The 23,024-nt window shown below is 46.3% G+C and overlaps 8 non-coding genes and 1 pseudogene across 8 annotated transcripts; all 9 read right to left on the reverse strand.

Moving 5' to 3' along the window:
- Window positions 1-538: 538 nt before the first annotated feature.
- Window positions 539-729, reverse strand: LOC130316093 (U2 spliceosomal RNA). Its single transcript, XR_008863474.1, has one exon. It is a non-coding gene; the product is annotated as a U2 spliceosomal RNA (small nuclear RNA).
- A 2,086-nt stretch (window positions 730-2,815) lies between these two features.
- Window positions 2,816-3,001, reverse strand: LOC130316110 (U2 spliceosomal RNA). Its single transcript, XR_008863490.1, has one exon. It is a non-coding gene; the product is annotated as a U2 spliceosomal RNA (small nuclear RNA).
- A 5,389-nt stretch (window positions 3,002-8,390) lies between these two features.
- LOC130316113 (U2 spliceosomal RNA) lies at window positions 8,391-8,608 on the reverse strand (annotated as a pseudogene).
- A 2,086-nt stretch (window positions 8,609-10,694) lies between these two features.
- On the reverse strand, window positions 10,695-10,885 carry LOC130316094 (U2 spliceosomal RNA). The gene has a single exon (XR_008863475.1). It is a non-coding gene; the product is annotated as a U2 spliceosomal RNA (small nuclear RNA).
- Window positions 10,886-12,970: 2,085 nt separating this feature from the next.
- LOC130316095 (U2 spliceosomal RNA) lies at window positions 12,971-13,161 on the reverse strand. Its single transcript, XR_008863476.1, has one exon. It is a non-coding gene; the product is annotated as a U2 spliceosomal RNA (small nuclear RNA).
- Window positions 13,162-15,235: 2,074 nt separating this feature from the next.
- Window positions 15,236-15,426, reverse strand: LOC130316096 (U2 spliceosomal RNA). The gene has a single exon (XR_008863477.1). It is a non-coding gene; the product is annotated as a U2 spliceosomal RNA (small nuclear RNA).
- Window positions 15,427-17,497: 2,071 nt separating this feature from the next.
- Window positions 17,498-17,688, reverse strand: LOC130316097 (U2 spliceosomal RNA). The gene has a single exon (XR_008863478.1). It is a non-coding gene; the product is annotated as a U2 spliceosomal RNA (small nuclear RNA).
- Window positions 17,689-19,767: 2,079 nt separating this feature from the next.
- LOC130316098 (U2 spliceosomal RNA) lies at window positions 19,768-19,958 on the reverse strand. The gene has a single exon (XR_008863479.1). It is a non-coding gene; the product is annotated as a U2 spliceosomal RNA (small nuclear RNA).
- Window positions 19,959-22,043: 2,085 nt separating this feature from the next.
- On the reverse strand, window positions 22,044-22,234 carry LOC130316099 (U2 spliceosomal RNA). Its single transcript, XR_008863480.1, has one exon. It is a non-coding gene; the product is annotated as a U2 spliceosomal RNA (small nuclear RNA).
- Window positions 22,235-23,024: the final 790 nt, after the last annotated feature.

Below are 23,024 nucleotides of genomic sequence, written 5' to 3' on the forward strand. Positions count from 1 at the left end.
AATACCACAGAAGCAATGCATGGTCAATGTACAGCAATGACACACCTGTGTGAACAGCCAGGAGACCCCCCCCCCCCCATGTTATGTTACATAGTTACATAGTTAGTACGGTCGAAAAAAGACATATGTCCATCAAGTTCAACCAGGGAATTAAGGGGTAGGGGTGTGGCGCGATATTGGGGAAGGGATGAGATTTTATATTTCTTCATAAGCATTCATCTTATTTTGTCAATTAGGAACATTCAGCACCCACCCGCTATCAAGGCAGCTGCCTATCATGTCATGCCCTACCTGCACAGGTGTGCTGGCTACTCAAATGATCCAATTAAGGAGGCCATTTAGTCAGCAGCAGCAGAAGTCCTGTGCCTGGACGCTCCAACAGCGGCCAGACACAAGCAGAAGCAGAAGCAGCAGCAGCACCACCTTTTGTTTTTTGGCTGCAGCAGCAGCAGCAGCAAGGCCCACAGGGCTGGCTAGCTGGCTAGCCAGCAAGCAGGTAGCAATGAAAGTAGGAATCTTTCTTTTTAACCCTGTAAGGGGGTGGTGCACTGTACCCGAAGATACTGCCATATCGGGTCAATGCATAGGGCGACGGAAGCAAGCTTCGAAATCGGCCCCCGTTCTCAAAAATCCATTTAATATATGGTCCCCAGATAGGGGACGTATCAGATATTAAACTGATAAGAACAGATACTACACTTGATCTTAGCCAAAAGGCCGAGAAGCGATAACCGTGAAAGGGGCGGGCCCAACAAGGTCCCCTTCATGGGCACTATCACTGCTTGCTGTCAGGGAGGCTGCCAGACAATTTTCCATGCACACTCTGGGCTGGGGGGCAGTCAACCACCAGTACACACAGCAGAACCTAAACCCATACCATTATTGCTAAGCAGCAAGACAGGGGCCCATTGCACTCCCACGGGGCCTTTTTAAATGCAATCCATAACCCGGATTTGCCAGGAACCCTTCTTACTCCTCCTACTTGCATGTGACACTGGGCTTAGGATCTGCATAGGAAACACACACACAAGCACACACCTACCTTTGTTGCCTGCAGATGCCTCCTTGGCTGTCCCCAAACGGTATCAAACCAACACCCACGGGAAGCTGTAAGCATAGAGGACATGCCTGCACCCCATTGGACTTACCTGTGTGGGTTAAACCCGGGTTATTTGACAACCTATGGCGGTGATGGTTCTGCTCAGGCAGAGCAGTGCTGATGCTCCTCATAAAGCTGTCGCTGCTGTGAAGGTTCTAGGTGACATCACAAATCCCTATGGTTACATACACAACAAAGCTGGGTTGTTGTTGTTTACACTCTGCAAGGCCTGTGGAAGTGAGTGACATCATAGCACTGTAGTTCTGAGGGTTCTAGATGGATGCAACAATCTCCTGTTGCTTCTATGAAGGCCATAATAGACGACATCACCAAACAGCTCCATAGTCACATACACAGCAAAGGAGAGATGTTGTTTACACCTAGTGATGTCAGTGGTATTGAGTGACATCACAGCACAGTGCTAAGGCTCCTGGGCCTGGACACAGCAGCGGCTGCAATATCTCAACGGAGAATACGTTTATATATATGTGTGTGTGTGCGCGTATATATATATATATATATATATATATATATATATATATATATATATCTCCGCCGAAATCACTTTTAAACCCATTTCCACCTTTTTTTCCCTTCTCTTCCTCTTACTTTTTTTTCACGTTTTTTTACGTTTTTCTCCTTTTCGCCTCTTTTCTGGGCGTATTATTCTTCTTTTTCTTCTTTTTTTTCGTCTAATGCATACCCCATCAGTGCAGCAATGCTTATTCAATACCGCCAGCAGATGGAGACACTGGGGGATAATTTTCTAAGGATTTATACTGATTTTTCCTGTCTGAATTTGTCGCACAGAAAGTTGCAGGCCAAATATGTGTGACATTTCTGCGACTTTAGCTTCTAGAGCATTTTTACAACATTATACATAGGTGCTGAATACATAAAAAGCGACTGTTCAGCGACAGACAAGTCGCATCGGCTGAAAGTAGGCCAGAATGTCAGTCCATGTTGGAGCAGGTTTAGATACAGTCTAAAGCATAGATCTCAAAGTCTGTGCACAGAATTTAGCAAGGGCCTCGCACCTTCTGATGCATCAGGTAGGTGCACAATAGCATAGCCTAACCCTCTGTACTTTGGTCTATATTGATGCGGGACATAGACAGCCAGCTGATGACCAATCCATTAGTGCAATGGATGGCTGGAAGCATTTGTCTTTGCCTTTGCAATACCACAGAAGCAATGCATGGTCAATGTACAGCAATGACACACCTGTGTGAACAGCCAGGAGACCCCCCCCCCCCATGTTATGTTACATAGTTACATAGTTAGTACGGTCGAAAAAAGACATATGTCCATCAAGTTCAACCAGGGAATTAAGGGGTAGGGGTGTGGCGCGATATTGGGGAAGGGATGAGATTTTATATTTCTTCATAAGCATTAATCTTATTTTGTCAATTAGGAACATTCAGCACCCACCCGCTATCAAGGCAGCTGCCTATCATGTCATGCCCTACCTGCACAGGTGTGCTGGCTACTCAAATGATCCAATTAAGGAGGCCATTTAGTCAGCAGCAGCAGAAGTCCTGTGCCTGGACGCTCCAACAGCGGCCAGACACAAGCAGAAGCAGAAGCAGCAGCAGCACCACCTTTTGTTTTTTGGCTGCAGCAGCAGCAGCAGCAAGGCCCACAGGGCTGGCTAGCTGGCTAGCCAGCAAGCAGGTAGCAATGAAAGTAGGAATCTTTCTTTTTAACCCTGTAAGGGGGTGGTGCACTGTACCCGAAGATACTGCCATATCGGGTCAATGCATAGGGCGACGGAAGCAAGCTTCGAAATCGGCCCCCGTTCTCAAAAATCCATTTAATATATGGTCCCCAGATAGGGGACGTATCAGATATTAAACTGATAAGAACAGATAAGGTTTCAACAAAATTTTATTGAATAAATAAGAAACCATACAAAATTTAAAATGCAAAATAATAAAAGGTTCACAAAAGTTTTAAAATACAAATAATAAAACCAGTAATAAAAGGAGAAAAAATAAAAATGGCAGGATAAAACATTATACAAATGTCATAAAAACTGATTATACTGTTATTTCGTTCCATAGAGGCAGACACCACATGGATGCTGCCTCGCTGGCCCCCAACTGTTTCTTGTCTCTTAGGTAATAGATGTACATCTCACTCAGGGCCAGCTTTATACAGTTTTTAACATCAATAAAATCATGTTTAAAAAGTAAGATGTTCCTAACTTTCCAGATGGCATTTTTAAAACAATTAATAATCATCCAGCAGATCATCTGCTGTTTAAAATTGGGGCAGTTAAAAAGACCGTAAAAGACACATTCGTGATTAAAATCTTTTAGGCCGCAGGCCCACTTCAAAAGTGGGCCTACCTTCCTCCAAAGCTCCCGTGCAAAAGGGCAGTTCCAAAATATGTGCAGCACCGTTTCGTCCACTCCGCAGCCATCTCTCGGGCACTTGGCTCTCGCCACCAGTCCTCGCCTGTGCTGGAACTCACGAGTAGGGAGGCACTGGTGGACGATTGCCCAGGCAAGATCCCTGTGTACATTCGCCAGAAACTTCCCGTACACGTTCCGCCATACCTTTTTGGATCTTGCCTGTGTGAAATTGGACACTGCCAGGGTAACCTCACTCCGCCTGAGGACCTTTGATACCTTTCTCTGGTCCCCCAGTATGTCAGGCTCCAAATCTTGGAGACCTAGGAGCCTGACTGTCTTTTCCAACACCACATAATGTTTTGGGGGACACAGAAGCACCGGAGCGTTCAGAGGGATGCGCAACCATCTTTTAAAAACCATGCCCGCAGCGTACCTTAAAAAGCAGCTAAAAATGCCATCGGATTTAATAATTTTAAAACAGAAACAGAAATACTTTATGTAAAAGAAAGTAAAAAGGTTAGGAACATCTTTCCCGCCATTATCTTTACTTTTGTACATAAAATCACGCTTTAATTTCTCCATTTTTGAACCCCATAAAAAAGAAAAAACAATTCTAGTTACTTTTTTAATGTATAAAATAGATGGAGGAAATACCATGGCAATGTATAGCATAATAGGGAGTAAAACCATCTTTATTATTAAAATCTTCCCCTCCATGGTAAGGTTTCTAAGATTCCACATTAAAATCTTCTTCTCCATCTTAGCTATAGCTGAATCCCAGTTAGGGCTCCCATCATTGACCTGGTTAAAAACAATACCTAAAACTTTAATTTGATCCTGTTGCATTGTGACTCCTGGGGTGATGGATGAATCCCAGGAGCCAATATAAAAACAGTCACATTTATCTGTGTTTAGCTTAAAACCAGAGACCTCGCAGAAATAGCTGGTGTTCCTCAATGCCCCCCTCATGGATGGAGAGTCCGGGCACAGTATGGTGACATCATCCATGTACCCCAACACCTTTAGATGGGTCCCTCCTCCACCAGGTATCGGTACGCCTCTTACTACCCGGTCTTTTCTGAGGAGGGCCATCAGTGGTTCGATTGCGCAAATAAAAAGGAGTGGGGACAGGGGGCAGCCCTGTTTGACACCTGATAAAAGAGGAACACCGCTGGTTAAAAAGCCATTAACAGAGACTTGACTAAAACAGGATCGGTATAAAAGCATGATTCGGCTTAAAATCGTTTCAGGCACTGCCATCTTTTTAAGAACTAAAAACAGGTATTCATGGGAGACCCTATCAAAGGCTTTTTCAAAGTCTAAGGATAAAATTGCTACAGTTTGATTTCTATCCTTAAAATACCATAAAACATCTCTTAAAATATTTAGGGATTCAGCTATAGACCTTCCAGGTACCCCACAAACCTGATTTGGGTGAATTAATTTATGAATAAAAGGTTTAAAACGGACAGCTAATAACTTGGCTAAAACTTTATAATCGACATTTAAAAGTGTGATGGGGCGCCAATTTTTTAGCATATCCTTTTCACCCTTTTTAAAAAGTAATGATACAATCCCCCTCCTCCAGGAAGGGGGAAGTTCATTAACAATAAAAGTTTCTTTATACAATAAAACCATATCATCCTTTAAAATATCCCAAAAAGCTAAATAAAATTCGATGGGTAAACCATCTTCCCCAGGGGCCTTCCCACTAGAAAAACTTTTAAAAACAAATAAAAGTTCATCTAAGTTAAGATCACGGGATAAAACCTCCTGGTCTAAAACATCTAGCTTAAAATCAAGGGAATTAAGAACATGTTCTAAAAAGGATGGATTAAGATCTTTCTTATTAAAAAGAAGCTGGTAGAAGTTAAAAACTGCATCTAACATGCCTTTTGGAGTGGATTCACCCTCAAGGCTTTGGATGATATCCCTCCTATTCATCACTTTTTTAAAAAAGAAACGGGAACATTTCTCGCCCTCCTCCAGGTGCTGCACATGTGAGTTAAAAATGATTTGTTTCCCTTTCTTTTCTATGGCATGTTTTATTTCAGTTTTAAGGTTTAAAATATCATTTTCTACATCCATACCAGCTTCTTTCAATTTAAAAAGTACATTTAAACGCATGTTAAGAACATAAAACCACTGTTTTTCCATTTTTGCCTTCTTCTTACCTGCTTTGATAAAAAAAAATCTGATTTTAGATTTGGTGCCCTCCCACCAGTGCAGCATAGGCTCGTGGGGTTTTCTTTGTGATTGCCAGCATTGGTAGGTCCGCACAAACTCCTCTTTTATCTCAGGGTCCTCTAGGAGTGTGGTGTTTAATCTCCAGAGGCCCCTTTTTGCTTTTTGCTCCCCCTCTAGCTCCAGGCCCACCAAGAGGAGCTTATGATCAGAGAAGATATTCTGCTCGAGCGTGCATTTCAGGGGTTTAAAAGCTCTAGAGGAAAAAATAAAATCGATTCTGGAGCTCACTCTTCCATTGGACCATGTGGCGCCTGGGTCCTCCGGCAAGAGATCCTTCCAGCAATCTTTCAAATTAAAATCATCAATAAAATTTTTAAGCAGGTAAGAAGTGCGGTCTTTACGATTAATATCCCCACCCTGCCGGTGTTCCCCATCACGTATGCAGTTAAAATCACCTCCCACCAGCAGGGGGGAAGACCCAACACAAAACAGTGGTAAAATTTCAAATAGTTCTGCCCGCTCCTGTTTATCAGGAGGGGCATACACATTTAAAACACGAATTAAAAGTCCATTAAAATATAGATGAATTAAAAGAGCTCTGCCAGGCACAATCTCAGTTACTGTATGAATAGAAAAGGACTGGCCTCGGCAGAGCAGCCCAACACCCACAGAACGACAGTCATTTGCACCGGACCATATGGATGGGCCCAGCTTCCAGTCTTCTTTTAAGTCTTTATAGTCCATTTTACTAGGGATTCCACATTCTTGTAGCAGGCAAAGGTCAAAGTCACATGTCTCTAGATAAGAAAATAAAGCAGCCCTGCGATCAGGGCTCTTTAAGGACCTCACATTGAGTGAGGCAATTTTTACAGGGATAGGCATAGTTTATGGAGAGTCCGTGCTTGGAGAATCAAAGTCAATAATAAGCTGCGTACCGTCATCCCCCGCCTGCGGGGTCATCAGCTCCTTGATGTTCTGAGGGTCGGAGCTTGAGATCGATGATGCCCCGACCCTGAGCTCGCTCTCGTCCGAACTACGGCACGCCGCTTTCCTTTGAATGTCTTCCTCTTCTTCTTCTCTTTGTCTTTTAAATGTCACACTGCTGTCCATATCCTCTGTGTTGCTCTCACTCGATGTAATCTCTGGCCCCCGGCTGATGGATCTGCGTCTTCTTTCATCATTTGACGACTGGAACTGCTGCACAGGGGCCTGTGAGGCCTCTTTTCCGGAACCTTTGCCGCTACCTTGGGAAGTTTTCATCGCTTGTTCCCCAGCAAGCGTTGCTGAGGACTGTTGCTCCAACTTCCCCATCGATCGACGATGGCCAGTTTTACCCACCGGGTCCACTGCTGGCGGGGCAGCAAACCCTGGTTTGGCGCCACTTGTCTTCTTGGCCCTGTCCTGTATAGGCGGAGTAACAGGACCGGGCTCAGACCTGGCCACCTGGCTCCCCTTCCGGCGGGCTTTCACCGGGGCCTCTTCGTCCGGAGCAGGGCGACCCTGGGCCAAGCCAGTACCTGGCTTATGCTGCAATTTTGGGTCCACTTTTGCCCCCACCGAGGCCCGTCGGCTGCCACCCGCCACAGGTGAGCCCCCTTCAGAAGTTTCGGCGGGCTCTTGAGCCAGGTAGGAAGTCGATCGACGTCTTTCAATTTCCCGGGCAGTAAACTCGATCACCCGCCCGGGCTTCGTGGAATCCCCATGGCCTCCCCCTAGCACTACCACCGGTGGGCCCCCCGATGGAGCACCAGAGGTCTTGGGCCTGGACCCATCAGTACCTGCCATCTGGGGTTTGGGCATCTTAAAAAAGGACGTCTTTTGTCCTGTCCCCTCTTTGGGTGGGCCCAGCCTTGACCCACCCATCGTAGTTTTTGCTTTATGGGGACAGGAATTAAAATCGTGATTTTCCTCTCCGCAGAGGTTGCACCTTATCGTATGGCTACATCTTGAGGCTATGTGACCTTCTTGGCCACACCTATTGCAGCGAATCACACGCTCCGCGCCGCAGGTCTCCTGGGTGTGGCCAAACCTCAAGCAATTTCGGCAATACATAGGCATTTGAGGATAGAACAGGAAGCCCCGAACTCTCCCGATGGCAAAATTTGGGGGCGGATGGCAAAGACCCCCAATACCACCGGGATCCTTACGGAGCTTGACCCAGAACTTCCTCTTGCCGTTCCAGAACCGCACGGAGTTCAAGATTTTGTTTGCGAATCGCACCTCTTCGCAGTATCGCCGAAGAAAAGTGGCTATATCCTCCGTGGTCACATGAGGGCTGTGCATAGCCACCACCAACGGTATATGTTCCTCACCATAGAGGAACTGGAACGAAAGACCGTCGAGTCGATCGTCCCTCTGGTCCGCACCAGACAAGGTTGCATAGATGTTATCGCAACACGCCGTGGCCGTGAAGGTGACGGTATACAGGCCACGGCTTTCCTGGTCATTTAGACACAGGATGTCCTCCCTATTGAGGCGGAAGTAGTCAAGAAGAATCACCTCCGCAATGAAGCGGAGGTTCTTCAACTGACGATGGCTCTCCGACACCTCTATGCGGATGGTATTTCGCATCGACATTTCCCCAGAGGGGAAAGCCCAGGAGAACGGCATCTTCCACACCCAGGGACTAAGCCCCTTCCCCAATAGCAGCAGGGGCTCGGAATCCCGCTATAAAAGCGGAACCCTTACCCAAGGCAGAGGTCGGGGGTACCCTAGGTGCTTCCGAAGCTACAGGTAACGCTCAACGTACCGAAAATGCCTTCTGAGACACAAGGTCCCAGAGACAGGGGGATCGCAACCCGTTGTCCGTGGACTAAGCCCGCTCCCCAATAGCAGCAAGGGGGTGAAGTCCCTCCGTAAGGAGAGACAATCCCCCAAGGCCGAGAAGCGGGGTACCACAGACACCTTCCGACCAGACCAAATGCAGATACTACACTTGATCTTAGCCAAAAGGCCGAGAAGCGATAACCGTGAAAGGGGCGGGCCCAACAAGGTCCCCTTCATGGGCACTATCACTGCTTGCTGTCAGGGAGGCTGCCAGACAATTTTCCATGCACACTCTGGGCTGGGGGGCAGTCAACCACCAGTACACACAGCAGAACCTAAACCCATACCATTATTGCTAAGCAGCAAGACAGGGGCCCATTGCACTCCCACGGGGCCTTTTTAAATGCAATCCATAACCCGGATTTGCCAGGAACCCTTCTTACTCCTCCTACTTGCATGTGACACTGGGCTTAGGATCTGCATAGGAAACACACACACAAGCACACACCTACCTTTGTTGCCTGCAGATGCCTCCTTGGCTGTCCCCAAACGGTATCAAACCAACACCCACGGGAAGCTGTAAGCATAGAGGACATGCCTGCACCCCATTGGACTTACCTGTGTGGGTTAAACCCGGGTTATTTGACAACCTATGGCGGTGATGGTTCTGCTCAGGCAGAGCAGTGCTGATGCTCCTCATAAAGCTGTCGCTGCTGTGAAGGTTCTAGGTGACATCACAAATCCCTATGGTTACATACACAACAAAGCTGGGTTGTTGTTGTTTACACTCTGCAAGGCCTGTGGAAGTGAGTGACATCATAGCACTGTAGTTCTGAGGGTTCTAGATGGATGCAACAATCTCCTGTTGCTTCTATGAAGGCCATAATAGACGACATCACCAAACAGCTCCATAGTCACATACACAGCAAAGGAGAGATGTTGTTTACACCTAGTGATGTCAGTGGTATTGAGTGACATCACAGCACAGTGCTAAGGCTCCTGGGCCTGGACACAGCAGCGGCTGCAATATCTCAACGGAGAATACGTTTATATATATGTGTGTGTGTGCGCGTATATATATATATATATATATATATATATATATATATATATATATTTCTCCGCCGAAATCACTTTTAAACCCATTTCCACCTTTTTTTCCCTTCTCTTCCTCTTACTTTTTTTTCACGTTTTTTTACGTTTTTCTCCTTTTCGCCTCTTTTCTGGGCGTATTATTCTTCTTTTTCTTCTTTTTTTTCGTCTAATGCATACCCCATCAGTGCAGCAATGCTTATTCAATACCGCCAGCAGATGGAGACACTGGGGGATAATTTTCTAAGGATTTATACTGATTTTTCCTGTCTGAATTTGTCGCACAGAAAGTTGCAGGCCAAATATGTGTGACATTTCTGCGACTTTAGCTTCTAGAGCATTTTTACAACATTATACATAGGTGCTGAATACATAAAAAGCGACTGTTCAGCGACAGACAAGTCGCATCGGCTGAAAGTAGGCCAGAATGTCAGTCCATGTTGGAGCAGGTTTAGATACAGTCTAAAGCATAGATCTCAAAGTCTGTGCACAGAATTTAGCAAGGGCCTCGCACCTTCTGATGCATCAGGTAGGTGCACAATAGCATAGCCTAACCCTCTGTACTTTGGTCTATATTGATGCGGGACATAGACAGCCAGCTGATGACCAATCCATTAGTGCAATGGATGGCTGGAAGCATTTGTCTTTGCCTTTGCAATACCACAGAAGCAATGCATGGTCAATGTACAGCAATGACACACCTGTGTGAACAGCCAGGAGACCCCCCCCCCCCATGTTATGTTACATAGTTACATAGTTAGTACGGTCGAAAAAAGACATATGTCCATCAAGTTCAACCAGGGAATTAAGGGGTAGGGGTGTGGCGCGATATTGGGGAAGGGATGAGATTTTATATTTCTTCATAAGCATTCATCTTATTTTGTCAATTAGGAACATTCAGCACCCACCCGCTATCAAGGCAGCTGCCTATCATGTCATGCCCTACCTGCACAGGTGTGCTGGCTACTCAAATGATCCAATTAAGGAGGCCATTTAGTCAGCAGCAGCAGAAGTCCTGTGCCTGGACGCTCCAACAGCGGCCAGACACAAGCAGAAGCAGAAGCAGCAGCAGCACCACCTTTTGTTTTTTGGCTGCAGCAGCAGCAGCAGCAAGGCCCACAGGGCTGGCTAGCTGGCTAGCCAGCAAGCAGGTAGCAATGAAAGTAGGAATCTTTCTTTTTAACCCTGTAAGGGGGTGGTGCACTGTACCCGAAGATACTGCCATATCGGGTCAATGCATAGGGCGACGGAAGCAAGCTTCGAAATCGGCCCCCGTTCTCAAAAATCCATTTAATATATGGTCCCCAGATAGGGGACGTATCAGATATTAAACTGATAAGAACAGATACTACACTTGATCTTAGCCAAAAGGCCGAGAAGCGATAACCGTGAAAGGGGCGGGCCCAACAAGGTCCCCTTCATGGGCACTATCACTGCTTGCTGTCAGGGAGGCTGCCAGACAATTTTCCATGCACACTCTGGGCTGGGGGGCAGTCAACCACCAGTACACACAGCAGAACCTAAACCCATACCATTATTGCTAAGCAGCAAGACAGGGGCCCATTGCACTCCCACGGGGCCTTTTTAAATGCAATCCATAACCCGGATTTGCCAGGAACCCTTCTTACTCCTCCTACTTGCATGTGACACTGGGCTTAGGATCTGCATAGGAAACACACACACAAGCACACACCTACCTTTGTTGCCTGCAGATGCCTCCTTGGCTGTCCCCAAACGGTATCAAACCAACACCCACGGGAAGCTGTAAGCATAGAGGACATGCCTGCACCCCATTGGACTTACCTGTGTGGGTTAAACCCGGGTTATTTGACAACCTATGGCGGTGATGGTTCTGCTCAGGCAGAGCAGTGCTGATGCTCCTCATAAAGCTGTCGCTGCTGTGAAGGTTCTAGGTGACATCACAAATCCCTATGGTTACATACACAACAAAGCTGGGTTGTTGTTGTTTACACTCTGCAAGGCCTGTGGAAGTGAGTGACATCATAGCACTGTAGTTCTGAGGGTTCTAGATGGATGCAACAATCTCCTGTTGCTTCTATGAAGGCCATAATAGACGACATCACCAAACAGCTCCATAGTCACATACACAGCAAAGGAGAGATGTTGTTTACACCTAGTGATGTCAGTGGTATTGAGTGACATCACAGCACAGTGCTAAGGCTCCTGGGCCTGGACACAGCAGCGGCTGCAATATCTCAACGGAGAATACGTTTATATATATGTGTGTGTGTGCGCGTATATATATATATATATATATATATATATATATATATATATATATTTCTCCGCCGAAATCACTTTTAAACCCATTTCCACCTTTTTTTCCCTTCTCTTCCTCTTACTTTTTTTTCACGTTTTTTTACGTTTTTCTCCTTTTCGCCTCTTTTCTGGGCGTATTATTCTTCTTTTTCTTCTTTTTTTTCGTCTAATGCATACCCCATCAGTGCAGCAATGCTTATTCAATACCGCCAGCAGATGGAGACACTGGGGGATAATTTTCTAAGGATTTATACTGATTTTTCCTGTCTGAATTTGTCGCACAGAAAGTTGCAGGCCAAATATGTGTGACATTTCTGCGACTTTAGCTTCTAGAGCATTTTTACAACATTATACATAGGTGCTGAATACATAAAAAGCGACTGTTCAGCGACAGACAAGTCGCATCGGCTGAAAGTAGGCCAGAATGTCAGTCCATGTTGGAGCAGGTTTAGATACAGTCTAAAGCATAGATCTCAAAGTCTGTGCACAGAATTTAGCAAGGGCCTCGCACCTTCTGATGCATCAGGTAGGTGCACAATAGCATAGCCTAACCCTCTGTACTTTGGTCTATATTGATGCGGGACATAGACAGCCAGCTGATGACCAATCCATTAGTGCAATGGATGGCTGGAAGCATTTGTCTTTGCCTTTGCAATACCACAGAAGCAATGCATGGTCAATGTACAGCAATGACACACCTGTGTGAACAGCCAGGAGACCCCCCCCCCCATGTTATGTTACATAGTTACATAGTTAGTACGGTCGAAAAAAGACATATGTCCATCAAGTTCAACCAGGGAATTAAGGGGTAGGGGTGTGGCGCGATATTGGGGAAGGGATGAGATTTTATATTTCTTCATAAGCATTAATCTTATTTTGTCAATTAGGAACATTCAGCACCCACCCGCTATCAAGGCAGCTGCCTATCATGTCATGCCCTACCTGCACAGGTGTGCTGGCTACTCAAATGATCCAATTAAGGAGGCCATTTAGTCAGCAGCAGCAGAAGTCCTGTGCCTGGACGCTCCAACAGCGGCCAGACACAAGCAGAAGCAGAAGCAGCAGCAGCACCACCTTTTGTTTTTTGGCTGCAGCAGCAGCAGCAGCAAGGCCCACAGGGCTGGCTAGCTGGCTAGCCAGCAAGCAGGTAGCAATGAAAGTAGGAATCTTTCTTTTTAACCCTGTAAGGGGGTGGTGCACTGTACCCGAAGATACTGCCATATCGGGTCAATGCATAGGGCGACGGAAGCAAGCTTCGAAATCGGCCCCCGTTCTCAAAAATCCATTTAATATATGGTCCCCAGATAGGGGACGTATCAGATATTAAACTGATAAGAACAGATACTACACTTGATCTTAGCCAAAAGGCCGAGAAGCGATAACCATGAAAGGGGCGGGCCCAACAAGGTCCCCTTCATGGGCACTATCACTGCTTGCTGTCAGGGAGGCTGCCAGACAATTTTCCATGCACACTCTGGGCTGGGGGGCAGTCAACCACCAGTACACACAGCAGAACCTAAACCCATACCATTATTGCTAAGCAGCAAGACAGGGGCCCATTGCACTCCCACGGGGCCTTTTTAAATGCAATCCATAACCCGGATTTGCCAGGAACCCTTCTTACTCCTCCTACTTGCATGTGACACTGGGCTTAGGATCTGCATAGGAAACACACACACAAGCACACACCTACCTTTGTTGCCTGCAGATGCCTCCTTGGCTGTCCCCAAACGGTATCAAACCAACACCCACGGGAAGCTGTAAGCATAGAGGACATGCCTGCACCCCATTGGACTTACCTGTGTGGGTTAAACCCGGGTTATTTGACAACCTATGGCGGTGATGGTTCTGCTCAGGCAGAGCAGTGCTGATGCTCCTCATAAAGCTGTCGCTGCTGTGAAGGTTCTAGGTGACATCACAAATCCCTATGGTTACATACACAACAAAGCTGGGTTGTTGTTGTTTACACTCTGCAAGGCCTGTGGAAGTGAGTGACATCATAGCACTGTAGTTCTGAGGGTTCTAGATGGATGCAACAATCTCCTGTTGCTTCTATGAAGGCCATAATAGACGACATCACCAAACAGCTCCATAGTCACATACACAGCAAAGGAGAGATGTTGTTTACACCTAGTGATGTCAGTGGTATTGAGTGACATCACAGCACAGTGCTAAGGCTCCTGGGCCTGGACACAGCAGCGGCTGCAATATCTCAACGGAGAATACGTTTATATATATGTGTGTGTGTGCGCGTATATATATATATATATATATATATATATATATATATTTCTCCGCCGAAATCACTTTTAAACCCATTTCCACCTTTTTTTCCCTTCTCTTCCTCTTACTTTTTTTTCACGTTTTTTTACGTTTTTCTCCTTTTCGCCTCTTTTCTGGGCGTATTATTCTTCTTTTTCTTCTTTTTTTTTCGTCTAATGCATACCCCATCAGTGCAGCAATGCTTATTCAATACCGCCAGCAGATGGAGACACTGGGGGATAATTTTCTAAGGATTTATACTGATTTTTCCTGTCTGAATTTGTCGCACAGAAAGTTGCAGGCCAAATATGTGTGACATTTCTGCGACTTTAGCTTCTAGAGCATTTTTACAACATTATACATAGGTGCTGAATACATAAAAAGCGACTGTTCAGCGACAGACAAGTCGCATCGGCTGAAAGTAGGCCAGAATGTCAGTCCATGTTGGAGCAGGTTTAGATACAGTCTAAAGCATAGATCTCAAAGTCTGTGCACAGAATTTAGCAAGGGCCTCGCACCTTCTGATGCATCAGGTAGGTGCACAATAGCATAGCCTAACCCTCTGTACTTTGGTCTATATTGATGCGGGACATAGACAGCCAGCTGATGACCAATCCATTAGTGCAATGGATGGCTGGAAGCATTTGTCTTTGCCTTTGCAATACCACAGAAGCAATGCATGGTCAATGTACAGCAATGACACACCTGTGTGAACAGCCAGGAGACCCCCCCCCCCCATGTTATGTTACATAGTTAGTACGGTCGAAAAAAGACATATGTCCATCAAGTTCAACCAGGGAATTAAGGGGTAGGGGTGTGGCGCGATATTGGGGAAGGGATGAGATTTTATATTTCTTCATAAGCATTAATCTTATTTTGTCAATTAGGAACATTCAGCACCCACCCGCTATCAAGGCAGCTGCCTATCATGTCATGCCCTACCTGCACAGGTGTGCTGGCTACTCAAATGATCCAATTAAGGAGGCCATTTAGTCAGCAGCAGCAGAAGTCCTGTGCCTGGACGCTCCAACAGCGGCCAGACACAAGCAGAAGCAGAAGCAGCAGCAGCACCACCTTTTGTTTTTTGGCTGCAGCAGCAGCAGCAGCAGCAAGGCCCACAGGGCTGGCTAGCTGGCTAGCCAGCAAGCAGGTAGCAATGAAAGTAGGAATCTTTCTTTTTAACCCTGTAAGGGGGTGGTGCACTGTACCCGAAGATACTGCCATATCGGGTCAATGCATAGGGCGACGGAAGCAAGCTTCGAAATCGGCCCCCGTTCTCAAAAATCCATTTAATATATGGTCCCCAGATAGGGGACGTATCAGATATTAAACTGATAAGAACAGATACTACACTTGATCTTAGCCAAAAGGCCGAGAAGCGATAACCGTGAAAGGGGCGGGCCCAACAAGGTCCCCTTCATGGGCACTATCACTGCTTGCTGTCAGGGAGGCTGCCAGACAATTTTCCATGCACACTCTGGGCTGGGGGGCAGTCAACCACCAGTACACACAGCAGAACCTAAACCCATACCATTATTGCTAAGCAGCAAGACAGGGGCCCATTGCACTCCCACGGGGCCTTTTTAAATGCAATCCATAACCCGGATTTGCCAGGAACCCTTCTTACTCCTCCTACTTGCATGTGACACTGGGCTTAGGATCTGCATAGGAAACACACACACAAGCACACACCTACCTTTGTTGCCTGCAGATGCCTCCTTGGCTGTCCCCAAACGGTATCAAACCAACACCCACGGGAAGCTGTAAGCATAGAGGACATGCCTGCACCCCATTGGACTTACCTGTGTGGGTTAAACCCGGGTTATTTGACAACCTATGGCGGTGATGGTTCTGCTCAGGCAGAGCAGTGCTGATGCTCCTCATAAAGCTGTCGCTGCTGTGAAGGTTCTAGGTGACATCACAAATCCCTATGGTTACATACACAACAAAGCTGGGTTGTTGTTGTTTACACTCTGCAAGGCCTGTGGAAGTGAGTGACATCATAGCACTGTAGTTCTGAGGGTTCTAGATGGATGCAACAATCTCCTGTTGCTTCTATGAAGGCCATAATAGACGACATCACCAAACAGCTCCATAGTCACATACACAGCAAAGGAGAGATGTTGTTTACACCTAGTGATGTCAGTGGTATTGAGTGACATCACAGCACAGTGCTAAGGCTCCTGGGCCTGGACACAGCAGCGGCTGCAATATCTCAACGGAGAATACGTTTATATATATGTGTGTGTGTGCGCGTATATATATATACATATATATATATATATATATATTTCTCCGCCGAAATCACTTTTAAACCCATTTCCACCTTTTTTTCCCTTCTCTTCCTCTTACTTTTTTTTCACGTTTTTTTACGTTTTTCTCCTTTTCGCCTCTTTTCTGGGCGTATTATTCTTCTTTTTCTTCTTTTTTTTCGTCTAATGCATACCCCATCAGTGCAGCAATGCTTATTCAATACCGCCAGCAGATGGAGACACTGGGGGATAATTTTCTAAGGATTTATACTGATTTTTCCTGTCTGAATTTGTCGCACAGAAAGTTGCAGGCCAAATATGTGTGACATTTCTGCGACTTTAGCTTCTAGAGCATTTTTACAACATTATACATAGGTGCTGAATACATAAAAAGCGACTGTTCAGCGACAGACAAGTCGCATCGGCTGAAAGTAGGCCAGAATGTCAGTCCATGTTGGAGCAGGTTTAGATACAGTCTAAAGCATAGATCTCAAAGTCTGTGCACAGAATTTAGCAAGGGCCTCGCACCTTCTGATGCATCAGGTAGGTGCACAATAGCATAGCCTAACCCTCTGTACTTTGGTCTATATTGATGCGGGACATAGACAGCCAGCTGATGACCAATCCATTAGTGCAATGGATGGCTGGAAGCATTTGTCTTTGCCTTTGCAATACCACAGAAGCAATGCATGGTCAATGTACAGCAATGACACACCTGTGTGAACAGCCAGGAGACCCCCCCCCCCCCATGTTATGTTACATAGTTACATAGTTAGTACGGTCGAAAAAAGACATATGTCCATCAAGTTCAACCAGGGAATTAAGGGGTAGGGGTGTGGCGCGATATTGGGGAAGGGATGAGATTTTATATTTCTTCATAAGCATTAATCTTATTTTGTCAATTAGGAACATTCAGCACCCACCCGCTATCAAGGCAGCTGCCTATCATGTCATGCCCTACCTGCACAGGTGTGCTGGCTACTCAAATGATCCAATTAAGGAGGCCATTTAGTCAGCAGCAGCAGAAGTCCTGTGCCTGGACGCTCCAACAGCGGCCAGACACAAGCAGAAGCAGCAGCAGCACCACCTTTTGTTTTTTGGCTGCAGCAGCAGCAGCAGCAAGGCCCACAGGGCTGGCTAGCTGGCTAGCCAGCAAGCAGGTAGCAATGAAAGTAGGAATCTTTCTTTTTAACCCTGTAAGGGGGTGGTGCACTGTACCCGAAGATACTGCCATATCGGGTCAATGCATAGGGCGACGGAAGCAAGCTTCGAAATCGGCCCCCGTTCTCAAAAATCCATTTAATATATGGTCCCCAGATAGGGGACGTATCAGATATTAAACTGATAAGAACAGATACTACACTTGATCTTAGCCAAAAGGCCGAGAAGCGATAACCGTGAAAGGGGCGGGCCCAACAAGGTCCCCTTCATGGGCACTATCACTGCTTGCTGTCAGGGAGGCTGCCAGACAATTTTCCATGCACACTCTGGGCTGGGGGGCAGTCAACCACCAGTACACACAGCAGAACCTAAACCCATACCATTATTGCTAAGCAGCAAGACAGGGGCCCATTGCACTCCCACGGGGCCTTTTTAAATGCAATCCATAACCCGGATTTGCCAGGAACCCTTCTTACTCCTCCTACTTGCATGTGACACTGGGCTTAGGATCTGCATAGGAAACACACACACAAGCACACACCTACCTTTGTTGCCTGCAGATGCCTCCTTGGCTGTCCCCAAACGGTATCAAACCAACACCCACGGGAAGCTGTAAGCATAGAGGACATGCCTGCACCCCATTGGACTTACCTGTGTGGGTTAAACCCGGGTTATTTGACAACCTATGGCGGTGATGGTTCTGCTCAGGCAGAGCAGTGCTGATGCTCCTCATAAAGCTGTCGCTGCTGTGAAGGTTCTAGGTGACATCACAAATCCCTATGGTTACATACACAACAAAGCTGGGTTGTTGTTGTTTACACTCTGCAAGGCCTGTGGAAGTGAGTGACATCATAGCACTGTAGTTCTGAGGGTTCTAGATGGATGCAACAATCTCCTGTTGCTTCTATGAAGGCCATAATAGACGACATCACCAAACAGCTCCATAGTCACATACACAGCAAAGGAGAGATGTTGTTTACACCTAGTGATGTCAGTGGTATTGAGTGACATCACAGCACAGTGCTAAGGCTCCTGGGCCTGGACACAGCAGCGGCTGCAATATCTCAACGGAGAATACGTTTATATATATGTGTGTGTGTGCGCGTATATATATATATATATATATATATATATATATATTTCTCCGCCGAAATCACTTTTAAACCCATTTCCACCTTTTTTTCCCTTCTCTTCCTCTTACTTTTTTTTCACGTTTTTTTACGTTTTTCTCCTTTTCGCCTCTTTTCTGGGCGTATTATTCTTCTTTTTCTTCTTTTTTTTCGTCTAATGCATACCCCATCAGTGCAGCAATGCTTATTCAATACCGCCAGCAGATGGAGACACTGGGGGATAATTTTCTAAGGATTTATACTGATTTTTCCTGTCTGAATTTGTCGCACAGAAAGTTGCAGGCCAAATATGTGTGACATTTCTGCGACTTTAGCTTCTAGAGCATTTTTACAACATTATACATAGGTGCTGAATACATAAAAAGCGACTGTTCAGCGACAGACAAGTCGCATCGGCTGAAAGTAGGCCAGAATGTCAGTCCATGTTGGAGCAGGTTTAGATACAGTCTAAAGCATAGATCTCAAAGTCTGTGCACAGAATTTAGCAAGGGCCTCGCACCTTCTGATGCATCAGGTAGGTGCACAATAGCATAGCCTAACCCTCTGTACTTTGGTCTATATTGATGCGGGACATAGACAGCCAGCTGATGACCAATCCATTAGTGCAATGGATGGCTGGAAGCATTTGTCTTTGCCTTTGCAATACCACAGAAGCAATGCATGGTCAATGTACAGCAATGACACACCTGTGTGAACAGCCAGGAGACCCCCCCCCCCCATGTTATGTTACATAGTTACATAGTTAGTACGGTCGAAAAAAGACATATGTCCATCAAGTTCAACCAGGGAATTAAGGGGTAGGGGTGTGGCGCGATATTGGGGAAGGGATGAGATTTTATATTTCTTCATAAGCATTAATCTTATTTTGTCAATTAGGAACATTCAGCACCCACCCGCTATCAAGGCAGCTGCCTATCATGTCATGCCCTACCTGCACAGGTGTGCTGGCTACTCAAATGATCCAATTAAGGAGGCCATTTAGTCAGCAGCAGCAGAAGTCCTGTGCCTGGACGCTCCAACAGCGGCCAGACACAAGCAGAAGCAGAAGCAGCAGCAGCACCACCTTTTGTTTTTTGGCTGCAGCAGCAGCAGCAGCAGCAAGGCCCACAGGGCTGGCTAGCTGGCTAGCCAGCAAGCAGGTAGCAATGAAAGTAGGAATCTTTCTTTTTAACCCTGTAAGGGGGTGGTGCACTGTACCCGAAGATACTGCCATATCGGGTCAATGCATAGGGCGACGGAAGCAAGCTTCGAAATCGGCCCCCGTTCTCAAAAATCCATTTAATATATGGTCCCCAGATAGGGGACGTATCAGATATTAAACTGATAAGAACAGATACTACACTTGATCTTAGCCAAAAGGCCGAGAAGCGATAACCGTGAAAGGGGCGGGCCCAACAAGGTCCCCTTCATGGGCACTATCACTGCTTGCTGTCAGGGAGGCTGCCAGACAATTTTCCATGCACACTCTGGGCTGGGGGGCAGTCAACCACCAGTACACACAGCAGAACCTAAACCCATACCATTATTGCTAAGCAGCAAGACAGGGGCCCATTGCACTCCCACGGGGCCTTTTTAAATGCAATCCATAACCCGGATTTGCCAGGAACCCTTCTTACTCCTCCTACTTGCATGTGACACTGGGCTTAGGATCTGCATAGGAAACACACACACAAGCACACACCTACCTTTGTTGCCTGCAGATGCCTCCTTGGCTGTCCCCAAACGGTATCAAACCAACACCCACGGGAAGCTGTAAGCATAGAGGACATGCCTGCACCCCATTGGACTTACCTGTGTGGGTTAAACCCGGGTTATTTGACAACCTATGGCGGTGATGGTTCTGCTCAGGCAGAGCAGTGCTGATGCTCCTCATAAAGCTGTCGCTGCTGTGAAGGTTCTAGGTGACATCACAAATCCCTATGGTTACATACACAACAAAGCTGGGTTGTTGTTGTTTACACTCTGCAAGGCCTGTGGAAGTGAGTGACATCATAGCACTGTAGTTCTGAGGGTTCTAGATGGATGCAACAATCTCCTGTTGCTTCTATGAAGGCCATAATAGACGACATCACCAAACAGCTCCATAGTCACATACACAGCAAAGGAGAGATGTTGTTTACACCTAGTGATGTCAGTGGTATTGAGTGACATCACAGCACAGTGCTAAGGCTCCTGGGCCTGGACACAGCAGCGGCTGCAATATCTCAACGGAGAATACGTTTATATATATGTGTGTGTGTGCGCGTATATATATATATATATATATATATATATATATATATATATATATATTCTCCGCCGAAATCACTTTTAAACCCATTTCCACCTTTTTTTCCCTTCTCTTCCTCTTACTTTTTTTTCACGTTTTTTTACGTTTTTCTCCTTTTCGCCTCTTTTCTGGGCGTATTATTCTTCTTTTTCTTCTTTTTTTTCGTCTAATGCATACCCCATCAGTGCAGCAATGCTTATTCAATACCGCCAGCAGATGGAGACACTGGGGGATAATTTTCTAAGGATTTATACTGATTTTTCCTGTCTGAATTTGTCGCACAGAAAGTTGCAGGCCAAATATGTGTGACATTTCTGCGACTTTAGCTTCTAGAGCATTTTTACAACATTATACATAGGTGCTGAATACATAAAAAGCGACTGTTCAGCGACAGACAAGTCGCATCGGCTGAAAGTAGGCCAGAATGTCAGTCCATGTTGGAGCAGGTTTAGATACAGTCTAAAGCATAGATCTCAAAGTCTGTGCACAGAATTTAGCAAGGGCCTCGCACCTTCTGATGCATCAGGTAGGTGCACAATAGCATAGCCTAACCCTCTGTACTTTGGTCTATATTGATGCGGGACATAGACAGCCAGCTGATGACCAATCCATTAGTGCAATGGATGGCTGGAAGCATTTGTCTTTGCCTTTGCAATACCACAGAAGCAATGCATGGTCAATGTACAGCAATGACACACCTGTGTGAACAGCCAGGAGACCCCCCCCCCCCCATGTTATGTTACATAGTTACATAGTTAGTACGGTCGAAAAAAGACATATGTCCATCAAGTTCAACCAGGGAATTAAGGGGTAGGGGTGTGGCGCGATATTGGGGAAGGGATGAGATTTTATATTTCTTCATAAGCATTAATCTTATTTTGTCAATTAGGAACATTCAGCACCCACCCGCTATCAAGGCAGCTGCCTATCATGTCATGCCCTACCTGCACAGGTGTGCTGGCTACTCAAATGATCCAATTAAGGAGGCCATTTAGTCAGCAGCAGCAGAAGTCCTGTGCCTGGACGCTCCAACAGCGGCCAGACACAAGCAGAAGCAGAAGCAGCAGCAGCAGCACCTTTTGTTTTTTGGCTGCAGCAGCAGCAGCAAGGCCCACAGGGCTGGCTAGCTGGCTAGCCAGCAAGCAGGTAGCAATGAAAGTAGGAATCTTTCTTTTTAACCCTGTAAGGGGGTGGTGCACTGTACCCGAAGATACTGCCATATCGGGTCAATGCATAGGGCGACGGAAGCAAGCTTCGAAATCGGCCCCCGTTCTCAAAAATCCATTTAATATATGGTCCCCAGATAGGGGACGTATCAGATATTAAACTGATAAGAACAGATACTACACTTGATCTTAGCCAAAAGGCCGAGAAGCGATAACCGTGAAAGGGGCGGGCCCAACAAGGTCCCCTTCATGGGCACTATCACTGCTTGCTGTCAGGGAGGCTGCCAGACAATTTTCCATGCACACTCTGGGCTGGGGGGCAGTCAATTACCAGTACACACAGCAGAACCTAAACCCATACCATTATTGCTAAGCAGCAAGACAGGGGCCCATTGCACTCCCACGGGGCCTTTTTAAATGCAATCCATAACCCGGATTTGCCAGGAACCCTTCTTACTCCTCCTACTTGCATGTGACACTGGGCTTAGGATCTGCATAGGAAACACACACACAAGCACACACCTACCTTTGTTGCCTGCAGATGCCTCCTTGGCTGTCCCCAAACGGTATCAAACCAACACCCACGGGAAGCTGTAAGCATAGAGGACATGCCTGCACCCCATTGGACTTACCTGTGTGGGTTAAACCCGGGTTATTTGACAACCTATGGCGGTGATGGTTCTGCTCAGGCAGAGCAGTGCTGATGCTCCTCATAAAGCTGTCGCTGCTGTGAAGGTTCTAGGTGACATCACAAATCCCTATGGTTACATACACAACAAAGCTGGGTTGTTGTTGTTTACACTCTGCAAGGCCTGTGGAAGTGAGTGACATCATAGCACTGTAGTTCTGAGGGTTCTAGATGGATGCAACAATCTCCTGTTGCTTCTATGAAGGCCATAATAGACGACATCACCAAACAGCTCCATAGTCACATACACAGCAAAGGAGAGATGTTGTTTACACCTAGTGATGTCAGTGGTATTGAGTGACATCACAGCACAGT

This window comes from Hyla sarda, unplaced genomic scaffold (assembly GCF_029499605.1).
Source record: "Hyla sarda isolate aHylSar1 unplaced genomic scaffold, aHylSar1.hap1 scaffold_1903, whole genome shotgun sequence".
In the NCBI taxonomy this organism is placed as follows: Eukaryota; Metazoa; Chordata; class Amphibia; order Anura; family Hylidae; genus Hyla; species Hyla sarda.